Genomic DNA, 13,532 nt, shown 5'->3' with positions numbered 1-13,532 from the left:
CCATAAGGGTGGGAAGGGAGGGGGCATTTTTTTAAGCATTTTTCATATTCGGCCGTGTCTGTCCCGAACGTATCAGGTACCAAATACGCGCGCCCCACGATCGCCCCAAGCTCGACGAGTAATTTCACAAGATTCCATTTCGGCGCTTATTTCGCTACGGCAACCAGAACCTAATGCGGACATAGAGCTTCTAATTTACCCGGCCACAAGAACTTGGGGCGTCCGTGTGCCAGCGGCTGACAGGTCTTCGAATTTCGATAGGGATATAACGTCAGTGTTTTTGCATTATTTATGATTCTTAAAAAATAGCAGAAATGCATTTTTATAGTGAATTAGAGTTTTGTTTAGCGTGATTGAGGCTAGAGAATAATTAGGAACTTTTTGCTTAAGAGTTATATACTCTTACCAAGAGTATAACTCTTGAATTACCTCTAACTCGACTAAAGTCAAAACCCTACCAATATGTACATACCCTTGGAATTCCTATTCCTATGATTGGAAGTAGCACAAATTACTGCCGGGGCATCTAACTCACCTAAAATAATACCATCTACACTTTGACTACCTGCCTGAACCCAACCTTCAAAATAAAATAATTGTTTACTATCTTTAATCAGGCAATCTAAATCGGAATGAGTGGGAACTGCCACCCCCGCCTTGGTAATTTCAACATTAGCAGAGTTTCACAACGTCGCGGCTCACTGAGAGATTCTTCACAACGTCGCGGCTCACTGAGAGATTCTTCACTACGTCGCGGCTCACTGGGAGATTCTTCACTACGTCGCGGCTCACTGGGAGATTCTTCACAAAGTCGCGGCTCGCTAGGAGATTCTTCACAACGTCGCGGCTCATCCACAGCCACTGGGCGAACAAGCTGGCAAGGTGCATCGCCGTCATCCAATTCATCGACTAAACCGTCGTATCTATTTCGCAGAAATCCTGATGAGGCTCCATGTTGCAATTACTCTCGCTCTACCTCATTTGAGCCGGAACTGGACCGTTTTCGTCGGTAACCGAGAATTTGCGAACGCACTGAGATCCCGCTGTTCATGTGCAGATCGTTGATGAAGAAACTGAGGCGCTGACTGCTGTGGTCGGTTGGTGACGGCATCATTACGTCGAAAATTTGGGCACTGATGCGCAGGAAACGGTCTGTAGAGACACAAGCAAAACATTGGTTCAGACGTTTTCTACAGTTGCTAATAAAATGACCCCGTCTTCCACAATGCCGACACGCTGCATCATCGGCCACAGGCCCCAAGTGAGGTCTTACAGTGTTCCGGAAACGAGCATTCGTCTCAGCATACACTCGTGATTTTCTCACAAAAGGCTTCCAAGGAACTAAATTTGCTTCCGTTGAACAATGCTGGATACTGGTATCTCTTTTCTGTAATGGCCGATGTACATTAACAACATTGTCTTCAATCTCTTGACTGTTGTTCTTCAGTCCCTTTTCCTTCTCCGTCTCAACGTCAAACAAACTAGTTTGTTTCATTGCGTATCTTCTGTGACATTATATGGGATTTTATCATAACTCGAAAGTCTTTCGGTGCTGCGCGAACACATTTTTCCATCAGTCTTCTACTCGACTAGACTTCCTTCTTTGGGTACGTAAGTTCAAATAGCCGCTAAAGTCTACAACAAAAAAGGTACATGGATTCACCACGCTGATATCGTGCCTCAGAAAAATCGATCTTGCACTTCTCACTTCTTACCTCTTTCATATCGTCATACCATTCACACAGCTTCTGTTTCATATCACTATAGGAGTCCTCAACATCGCTCGGAAAGATCGGAAAGCATCACGAGTCTTACCTTCCAGGTGGCGATCCAGTCCATCCAGCCACGTATCTCTATCACCACGAAAATTACTATCTCAGTAGGTACTTATTCAGATTTCAGAGCCTGACCACCTTCTTCATTCAAATTAGCAATTGATGGCACTTTACTTGTATCCATTTATTCTATGATAACCGACCATCTTCTGCTCTTCTTCCGTGTGAGTGATTCCTTATACTTCGTCCCGCTGATCAAGGCGGTTGTACGATACTTTTATCAGCATATCCTCGCTTCTGTCACTCGACGTACTATTGTCGCCTTCTTGTACCCCGCGAGTTGCAGAAGCAGACCCTAATTTCTCATGTACACGCCGTTTAGGAATAGCACCCGTAGAAGCGATAAGCGCAGAAGCTGACCCAGCCAATTCTATAGACGGTCGGTTTCTCGCACCAGCAGATGATGGGAAACAATCTTCCCGTTCTATACGGAATGTATTGACTCTGTCACGTGACGTTGCAGGTAAGTTTTCTTCACTGTTCTTCAGCTTATCCAGAAAATTGTTAATATAAATTAGATTATCGTTAATAAATTTTTTCTTCTTGGTTAAGCCCACTATCAAGATCAGGATCCATTGGTGGCCTATCCGCATTTATAGTCATTGTCCCACTTTACACAAGAGTCTGGACACCGGATGTTGCTTAAGGGATGTGAGCAGTTGAGAGATGTGAGCAGTTATGTGGGCCATTAACATTTCATTAATTTGAGCATGAGATTTGTTGATAATAGCGAAGCATTTATAGTGGAGGAACAATTATTGCACTGAAGCTGATTACTCGAATGGAGGAAGTGATGTAACTGAATTTGTAGTAGATAGTAGCTTTAGTTGCGGAATACAAAAAATTTCATGTACAATATGACAATGCAAGTGCGTAGATTCAACCTGGTTATATATTTATTAGGTAGTTTTTTTAAATCCTGTTTATAATATAGTGGAAAACATCATTGCTAAATTAATCGAATACTTCTGTACGGTCGAAATATTTCCATGTAGGTATTGGAAAATTAATGCGACTTCAACATGCATCTTTGAACAACTCTGCCAACTCTTTGACTCTCCGTCCCCCATTTATTTTTAGCTTTACGGCTTTATATTGTGTACCAATCTACCACTATTAGATTCGCTAGACAAATGTAATTGTAGTAGTTTGAGAAACATCATCATAAATTATTAACACATAGATGGACCCTTATTTTAACTCAGCATGCTTGCACTCTTCTTAACCTCTTAATAATTTGGCAAGCTGCTTGTTACATTATTGCGTTATATTGCGTTATCACTTGAAACTTGGCAGATAGAAATTTGTCAAGCGCATAATTTGGGCAACATTTGGAACTTCAATTGTGTTGTAAATTTTCCGAATCAACTTCATTATTGGACACATTTAATCACCTTCACCCGGCTAGACTTGCGAGAGAAGTGAAATTGTATCGATGTATCCCTCAAATAATTATAAACCTTTGATTACACGTTGATAATTGTAATACTTTGACTCATGTTACTTACATCATGGGCAGTTGTTCGACTCCTGGCGATCATTTGTTTCCGTCTTTTACGGATTTCGTAAAGCTACTTTCTTATTTCCACGTCTTAATCTCCTACTTGATGCAATATGAACAGAAATTAAGTAAATTCAACTGGTGCAGCCGGCGCTACTGTGTCACTGAACGAGTCGCTTGCATTTAAATACGCCGATCCTAGCTGTAACCGGATGCGTCTATCTCCTCTAGCAAATAAACAGCGACGAAAAGCGTTGTAACATGACGGCGTTCCCAATCCTAACACACGAGAATACTCGCGGATACTGCATGAATATTTGTTATTGAAGTTTGAACATTATGAAAGTTTCAAAATGTACACATCCTTCGATCGTGTTCCATGCCGTCGGTAATTGGACCACTCTTGCCACTATCATCTCTCCTGATATTGATACGTTCATGCGTTCATAAAATGCAGTGATTCAAGTTGACACGTTCTTCATAGAGCAGTTCAGTCATATATGGCAGTCCAGACTGCCATCGTGCTATAAAAACTTTCACGCCTTTTAGTTCACGGACTAATACGGCAGTCGGTAAATTACAGGGCTGAGATCGGACAACTCATTCCATTTTGACTCAGTTTAGACCGACGATAGATTAAAGTAAAAATTCACTTTTCATCCGTTCTCAATGCACGACTGAAAAATATTTTTGTTAAGAGTTCGACGATGAAATTGAATGGTATTAAAGCTCAATAGCTTCATTCCGTATTATCGAATTAATTTTCTTATACATTGAAATATTTTAACTGTATAGAAAGTGTACGATTATTTTAGCTATGATGTTTTTCACTATATTATAAACAGGATTAAAAAACTATCTTATCAATACATAACCAGGTTAGCTTTACGTTCTTGCATTGTCACATAGTATATGAAATCTTTTGTATCCCGCAACTAAAGCTACTATTTCCTACAACTTCAGTTACATCACTTCCTCCATTCGAGTAACCAGCTTAAATGTATAATAATTGGACTTTGACGAGAAATGTTTCAATATTCATCAACAACGCTTAAGCTCACTTTAATGACATTTCAATGGCCCAAACCCAAATAAAATCGAGAGTGGAGCACCAATGTTTTAATGTCACTAGATTGCTTGAATCACAGATTCACTAGAAATTTAAAAGCGAAGAAAACTCCACAAAAATTCCGCATTTCTCTATTGAAAACGTTTCGGAAACCAGCTACATCGTCAGTTCGATAAATCTAGAACACAAATGCAGTCAGAAAATTAATAAAGTTTGGAGTCATAAGAAAAAAAAACAACAGAAGTTAAAACCTAAATTTGCAGGCAAAGGGCAGAATAATAAAGAAATGCCTATCTATTCACAATTTCTAATGCATAAGAACTGTAGGCAGCATTTAAACTAGGCTTCCCTTTAAAAATATACAAGGATTCCAAAATACGCAGATCGGAAGCACCAGAACTATAAGCTAAAATCTTAAAGTCTGTGTCGGTTTCGTCACCAGATTTCCTTCTGGCCTGGTGTTTACCCAGATTAAGAAATTCATGTCTAAGCGATACAGTGAAGTTGTTCCAGAGCCTGTTAGTAGAAAAGTGGTTTACTGTTCTTTTCCATACTTCGGCCATGCGTCCGAAGTTATGTCAAGAGTATTAAAAGATTTGTTTATGAAATACTGTCCGGACATTATTCTTACTGGTTAACAATTTCAAAATATGTTGGTTTTTTCAGGTAAAAAGAAATCCTTCCATCTCACATGCGATCGTCCCTAGTTTATAAATTTAGTTGTGCACGATGTGCATCTGCGTACGTCGGAATGACGGCACGTAACCTTTACACTAGGGTCGTTGAACATAAAGGGAGGAGTTATAGGACTGGGCAGTTACTCTCGCGCCCTCCTCATTCGGCTGTGCGCACTCACGCCGAACAGTGCAACGTTCCGGTGTCCGACACTGACTTTAAGATTTTAGCTTATAGTTCTGGTGCTTTCGATCTGCGCATTTTGGAATCATTGTATATTTTTAAAGAGAAGTCTAGTTTAAATGCTGCCTACAGTTCTTATCCATTAGAAATTGTGAATAGATAGGCATTTCTTTATTATTCTGCCCTTTGCCTGTAAATTTAGGTTTTAACTTCTGTTGTTGCTTTTTATTATGACTCCAAACTTTATTAATTTTCTGACTGTATTTGTGTTCTAGATTTATCGAACTGACGATGGAGCTGGTCTCCAAAACGTTTTCAATAGAGAAATGCTGAATTTTTGTGGAGTTTTCTTCGCTTGTAAATTTCTAGTGAACCTATGTTTTTATGATGGCTATCGGCGGACGCCATAGGTGGAGCAGCTGTGATTTATACAGCGAATTAAGGGTGGCGTGCACCATCTTTCCCATACCTATAACATGCCTGCGGCCACGTTTGCGTTTAAACCTTTCGTAAACCAAAAACTTTCCTTCGTCATTGATAAATCTTTGTTGTATCATGGGTGGCCACCTCTCACAGAAAATTTAAATAAAATGCTCCCGGTTGCACTTAGCCCAGATTAAGAACTGTCGTCTGTCTAATAAATGTAATTAGTAATGATTGAAAAGTCTAGTGTGGAAAAATATCTCGAAGTTTATGTCGACAAGGAGCTGAAATTTTCTAAGCATGTTGAAACGCTAGCTAACACATCCAACAAACTTCTTTGACTAATCAGACGCTCACAGGAGTTCCTAGATGCAGAATCGATGAAGCAGTTGTGTTGCTGTCGTGCGCCCGAATCTAGAGTTTGGAAACGTTGTGTTGTCACCGAGATTTGAAAATGACAGAAATTTAATAGAGAATGTTCAAGGACGTGCAACAAGAATAATTCAAGGCTTGAAGGGTAAGTCCTATGATGAAATATTGAAGATTATGAAGCTTCCAAGTCTCAGTTATCGACGTCTGCGTGGGGACCTAATTGAAGTATACAAGTATACTCACAGTTTATAGAAGGTCCCCGAAGGATTACTAGAATTTAAAACAAGAACCAACACCAGTGGCCACGGCTATAAATTAAAAAGACTGCGCTGCAACTTCTCCACGCGATAAAATTTCTTCTCGCTTCGAATCACCGACATGTGGAATAGCCTCCCCGATGACATCGTTGGCGCTCCAAGTATGAACGCGTTCAAGAACAGACTAGATTAAGCTATGGAAAATATATCTTCAGATTTGAAATGCCTAGCACCATATTGAACCCGGTGGAAGTATAGTAGCTATTTCAAACTATCGTCAGTCATGAAGAGATCCGGTCAAATGACACGATTTTAGATCTTCTGTGAACAAGTCACGAAAAGGAAAAAAATCGGCGACAGGCCACATCAGGCCTACACTTCGTCAGCGCCGAAATCACTATGTTATGTTATGTTATATCAGGCATTTTATTTTAATTTCCAGATTCAGAAAGTACACTCCTACACAAATTATTTTTGAAGCATCATGGATACACAATTGCAATAGAATGGTATCAGCATGTAATCTTCTAGAATCTTGAAATAAAGGTATCCCATCTATATTTACATTTATGGAAATATTTGGTTCCTGAAATTTAGTATCTTTCAAATGAGCAGAAATACTTTCTTGTCATTTCTTCAAGTGGGCATACCTGCCATGAGGGAATTTTTCATCTAAACATCAAGATGGCCTTCTTGCTTCAAAGTCTTTGCAGTTAGTACAATGCCTGGAGAGAAAGAGCTCAGATGATGTAATAGACAATTTGTTGGTTAGGGAAATTTGGACACTCAATGGAGAAATTTCTTAAAGCTGATTCAACTCTAGTCACAACCGATAAATAAGCTTTACTGTCATCATTTTGAGGCACAGGTTGTTCCAAGGTAGAGTCATCCAGAAATGGAATATCTCCAGTCCTTTTTTCCAAGGGCAGAGTCTCAATAAGGTTCCTACTTTCTTCAAAACCAGTCCTCGCCATTGGAGAAGTTCCTGAAGCAGCTTTCTTAGTTATGTCTTCAGAAAACTTTGAAAATCCTCCTGTAAAACTGGTAAATTCTCAAACTAACTCTACATTAACTGATGGCGTTTAACTCGAGCTGACAGATCCACCTTCATTTTTTTCTTAATTTATTATTCAGCTTAAACAATTCGACGTCGTTTCTGCCACCTATATAGTGCACTGTATGGTTTCTCTTCCATTGTAAACCCTTTATCATTATAGAGATAGTCTGGAAGACATGCTTTGCCAACCATCACATGTTCTATACGAGACTTTTCCTTTTAATGCAACAGCATGATTCAACAAAATGCCATTACAACTCAATTGTAAATTCAATATATGTGAATGAAATTTGAATTGTACATGCAATTCATTCAGGTACCTTCATCAAAAACCAAACAACTTAAGGTTAAATAAAATATTATTTTTCAATTCCAGACTGGATATTGGATAGACTTTTTCAAAAACTAAGGGTGAAAGTGATTGTTCTACTTGTAATTCAAAAAAGGTCACAATGTGCCTTCTTATTTAATTGCCAGAGGCGAAATTATATAATGGCAATGGTCACAGTTAAAATGTCATTGATGGCTTTTGACCTCATACATAGCATTTTATGTAATTGATGCTTAATAAGTGACAATAAATGTGTGGAGTGGTTGGCTAATGCTAAGATAGTTATGGCCTGAGGTGAGCAAGGTCACTGAGTTGAAAAACTGGCTCTGACTCATTTATAGGTAGCTTCTGGTCAAAATTCCAGTCCAGTTCTGAGTATTTAGTTGGAATTTAGCCTACTTCTGTAGTACAAAATCATACATCCACCTCAACATGATCTATGTATTATAAACCAGTACCATGTTTATTATTATATAGAGGTATCATTGAAGAAAAACAATTTAGACACTGTCAAACCAACACAGGTTACCATTGTACTCAAGTCACCACTCTAAACTCTCCAATAGAAACAATTTGAGTTAAAGCTAGAAGTTAAATCAGAACTTCTAGCTTTAACTCAAACACAATAATATTAAAATATAAATTTCTGACAAGTAAAATAGTTCACCGTTTATGGCAAGCATTTAGTGCATTGACAATTCAAGTCTCACTAGTGATAGAAGGCCTAATTGCAATATGTGACTAATATAATAAGTACAGTCACAACACAAGTACAAAACTTCATTTCATAGCATCTTACAACATTACTCGTATATATGAATTGTGCCTGAATTATATGGATATATCGTTACTATAAATAAAATTGGGGACTGATCTGCAACAGATATTCCCCAAGACCAAGGAACATCAGAGTAGTACCCTAATGTTTTTGCAACATCAGGCTGATCAGGGTAGAACAATTTTGCATATTGGAAGTTAAAAGTGGGAACGTGGAATTGTATAAATGATCACAATAATGGTTCACATATTCAATGTCAATCCAGCTGATTCACTTGCTCGGTCCAGAAATATCAGCCTCTTATGTGTTCAAAACTTCAAATATTACCCACAGTCCCACTCAATATGAGATGGTAAAACCCACAAGCCACAACATCCTGTTAAGCAGTGTAAGAGTATACGTATGTACTTGAGACAGTAAAACCCACACGCCACAACATCCTGTTGGGCAGTGTAAGAGCATAACTCGTAAGCAAAAATTCCTAATTATTCTCTAGCCTCAGTTACGCTAAACAAAATTCTAATTCACTCTAAAAATGCATTATTTGTTATTTCATGTTTTGATTTGTATTTCTAAGAATCATTAATAATGCAAAAGCACTGACGTCAAAGCGACGGAACCGGTGATGGCGTCATGGCCGCAACGACTTTTTGACGTGCTGACTGATGAATTCAATATTACAAGTTCATTCTATTAATCTATTTAATTCAATATACGCCAAATTACGACTAAAACTGCACTCCATACGAAATTAAATTCTGTCCACCGATAACACACAAGTGCAGTTTCAAGCTTCAGTGATTTTTAGGGAATACGAGCTAACATGGGAATTGTCCCAGGTCTAGGAGGTTTCCCAGTGCAGTGGGAGCGCCATTAAGAACCCTGAGTAATAAAATAATGGTGATACCACATAATTGATAAATGAAACGTGAACAAAAGTCGTGGAAGACACTAATAAAACATTTTAAAATGTTTAAAATGTTTTAAAAATGATCCCACATTAAACTTTTTACGTACATTAAACTTTCTTTTGACCAAATTTGAACAGGTAAGACTAAGAAATAGTGCTCACACCACACGCGCAACTCCCCACGAAATTGAAATAGCTAGTCAGCTACCACTATAAACAACCCTCGATCTCACGGTCTCGAGAACAATAGCACCTTATACATGCTTTACACAGTTCAACCCAAATTCCTATAACCTTCTCAACACTTCACTCTAAGTCTCTAACTTCCAATAACTTTCTTAACTCAAGTTATTAATTCACCCTCAACTACGTTTTATACAGTACAGTATGATTTAATTTAAATTAGAATTACTGGCGCTCTAATAACATAACCAGATTTGACAGAAGATATGAATATATCATTCTATTGATTGTAACACTTGTCGATGAGAAGCTATGAGATAACTCCTGAAGTAACAACTGAGACAAATTGGGGCATGAATTCAACGGAACCCATCTTTAATTTATAAACATCTAGGTATTAAAGTGCTTTTGCTACGATATTTTATCTCTCGTTCATGAACAAGCCATGATTTGTGAATGATGCATTGAACCAATCAATGATGAAGATCGTGAAGGTACAGGGTGTTTCAGAATTAAGTAACCCTTTTAATTTGTTAATAAATAAAAAACTAAGAACGTTATGAAGTTGAAACTTGTTTTATTTAAATGCATCTTCTCGATTTATTGGTGTTTTACTATCGTGTGATGGTTGATGGGGCCACACATTAGTACGCCACTAATAATTCGCCTGGCCCACCTAATAATCAAAGGTGCTCCACTCTTAATTTTTATTTGGTCATAACTGCTCACATCTGAAATAAACTTAAAGCAAATAAACTTAAAGATCCGTCTCACTGAATGTTCTCTTTTTGCCACAGAGGGCAATGCATCGTCGTTCAACTCATATTAATAGCTATTGAACGGGCAGGGAATCTTTCCCCCAAAAATAATGCAACTGGAACATCCTAAGCTAGGGAGCGACTATCACTATGAGGAACCATGCTCTTTATGAAATGCTTCGTTAACAGATTAACTACTAAATTAAAAACTTGGCGTATGAATCTAGCCTTCACCGAGAATATGTTTTAAAAAATGCTGACGCTTCAAATCATTATATTGCAGTGAAAATTGTTTACAAGCGCATAATCCATTACAAGAGATTGCCGCCATCTTAAATTCCATTCAAGAGCTTTAAGAACCGCACCAGGCGTAGAAAATTGAAAATGACAATAAATCAGAGCAGACTTCGAAAGATGAATTTTGTGAAAATTTCATGCACGTTAAAATCGAAAATTCCGTTCGCACGCAATGGAAAATACAGTTAGTATACTGCACACGTAGTGCATGTGAATTGTACAGAGAGGCGCACATAACATTCTATTTTACGACCGAAAGAGAGGGGAGACAAGCGCAGGATCAATCACCTCACATATATTTGTCAGAGTGTGTGTGTGTTTTTGTAGCCTGACACCGGAAATATATAGGTTCTGTTTGGCGAGCTGGCTTCCTTGCCATTAAAAGGCAGGCCTTATGAGAAAGATTAAAGATCATGAAGCATCCAAGCCCCAGTTATCGACGTCTGCGTGGGGACCTCATTGAAGTCTACAAGTATACTCATGGTTTATACAAGGTCCCTGAAAGATTACTAGAATTTGAACCCAGAACCAACACCAGGGGCCACGGCTATAAACTAAAAAAACTCTTTGTAACAAACATCTGGTATGGAAAGATCGGGTTCAAAAGGCCGGATCTTTTGTGGAATCAAATCACGAAAAGTATGAGAATTGGCAACAGTCCATGGGCCTATTTCTTCAGTGCCGACACTTCTATTCTGTCTTAATTGAAATCACTTGACTCTTAACGTGGATCAGGAAATGTCCAATAAGTCCCCTCTGGTGCATATGCATTTTCAAGGGAAATGCTACTATAGCAATTCTGAAGCTGTGCATGAGACGTAGACGTGACAGAAAATACAATTTACTCCAATCAATTTCTTCTCTGAAATTTTTGCACATTATTTCCATTTCAATGGTGATGCCTCTGGGTTATCCTTCATGTTGCACCAGAAATGCCGCGAACATCTGTGGTTGCCTGTGAATGGCACCACATTCCTGTCAATTATCTCCATTATATTTTTGAGTGCGGGCGTGTGGCGGCTTGAAGCCTAGTATCACGGATACCATCGTCGTGTCCGGTGGGCAGCTTCGCCGCAATTTAGGCGCCGGGCGCAAGAATTGAATCTATACTGGCAACCATGCGCCTCGGGGTGTCGCGGGGGACTCGTTGCGTGTCTAGTATACTTGCGGGACGAGGGCTATGAAGGTTCTTTGTTAAATGATGGGTGGAAAGTATTCTCTTAGTTGATATTACTTTAATTTGAGAAATTAACGCAGCTAAGACGATTGTTGAGCATCAAATGTCAAACGACTGATAAAAGTGTTCACTCATTCGATAACCAAATTACAGACTTTTGAACTTATGTCTAACAATAGACTTAAACCGAGCTGATCCGCTGAAATAATCGACTACTTTTCGCCAGAAGCGAAGATGAGTCCGTATTTAAGAAATCCCGGATAAATTTAGGATCTAGGAATCTAGGATAAATTTAGGATTTAGGAAAACTCAATGTTAAGATCTTGGTCCTATACTTTTCCACAGAGTTTGGAACTCATCCTGAACTTTGTCTCAACTTGGAGACATAGTCAGGACAATGTTAATATGAATTTTTGACAGTCAGAAAGCTCAAAGTTCAGATAAAGTTACATCTCGTACAATTTTACGGCCGGACTCATGGCTCATGGCCGGACTCTATCCAAATTGAGTGAACAAAGAATATCTTCTAAAGTAATAAACGTAGCTCGATGAAACTTGGTATGCGTATTTATTAGAACCTAATGGTGATGTTTAGCTCGTAAAATTTCAATTCCGCCTTTATTCGTGAGTCAAATGGCGATCCGTGCCGAAAATAGCAGTGAACAAGACATTTCTTCCAAAGTACCGAACAGATATGAACGAAATTTTGAATATACATTCCTAACTATCCAACGGTGAACTTTAGCTCGTACATTTTTTTTTTGGATTTCACCTTTGTTTGCCAGTTTTTTTTTTATTTTTCCCTCATTAGTGATTTAAACAGACTCATGTTTTTAAATTCGCAGTGAACAAGAAATTTGTTCTAAAATACCGAACAGATTTGATCGACACTTTGTGCATGAATACCTAACCTTCACACGATGATGTTTAGCTCGTGACTATTTTTTCAATTTTGCCTTCGTTTGCGAGTTATACGGATACTCGGAGAAACGACCGGCATTTCTCAGGCCGATTTTTAAAATTTGCATTGGCGAAGAGCCGTATGCGTAGAGCTGTATAACTCGCAAACGAAGGCAAAATAAAAAAAAATTGTCCCGAGCTAAACATCACCGTTGGGAGATCAGGTATATATATATAAAATTCGTTCAAATCTGTTCGGTAGTTTGGGAAAAATTTTTTATTCACTGCGAATTTAAGCAAATATTGCTGTTTAAATCACGAATGAGGGAAAGTGGAAAAAAACATCGCGAACGAAAGCAAAATCCAGAATAATATTACGAGCTAATTATCACCGTTAGTTAGTTAGGAATGTATATGCAAAACTTCGTCCAAATCTGTTCAGTACTTTGGAAGAAATGTCTTGTTCACTGCGAATTTCGGCACGTATCGCCATATAACTCACGAATAAGGACGAAATTTAAAAAAATTTTACGAGCTAAACATCACCGTTACGTCCTAATGAATACGTGTACCAAGTTTCATAGAGCTACTCTCATCGCTTTGGGAGATATTCCTTGTTCGCTGAATTCAGTGACTGGCCGCGAGCCCGGCCGTAAATTTGCCAGAGACGTTGCAAAGTTCGATTAACATCGGGCAAAGCTCGGTAATATCGCAGTTGAATTTCCTTCAATAACGGGATTCAGGATTCCGGGATCCTGAATAACGAGTTTCGCGGTCTGGTATGACGCAGTTTTTGGAATATGAATTATCTAGGCCCGATATGAAT

The 13,532-nt window shown here is 38.6% G+C and overlaps 1 long non-coding RNA gene across 1 annotated transcript in view; it reads right to left on the bottom strand.

Moving 5' to 3' along the window:
* Positions 1-3,484, bottom strand: part of LOC108667150 — an 8,334-nt gene extending 4,850 nt beyond the window's left edge. The window contains exon 1 of the long non-coding RNA XR_001930538.2: positions 3,344-3,484. This is a non-coding gene — a long non-coding RNA (uncharacterized LOC108667150). The remainder of the gene's footprint in view (positions 1-3,343) is intronic.
* Between the last annotated feature and the right edge of the window lie 10,048 nt (positions 3,485-13,532).

This window comes from Hyalella azteca, unplaced genomic scaffold (genome assembly GCF_000764305.2).
Source record: "Hyalella azteca isolate HAZT.00-mixed unplaced genomic scaffold, Hazt_2.0.2 contig17385, whole genome shotgun sequence".
NCBI lineage: Eukaryota > Metazoa > Arthropoda > Malacostraca > Amphipoda > Hyalellidae > Hyalella > Hyalella azteca.
Note: the sequence above shows the minus strand (reverse complement) of the source record. Positions and strands in the feature narration are given on the sequence as shown.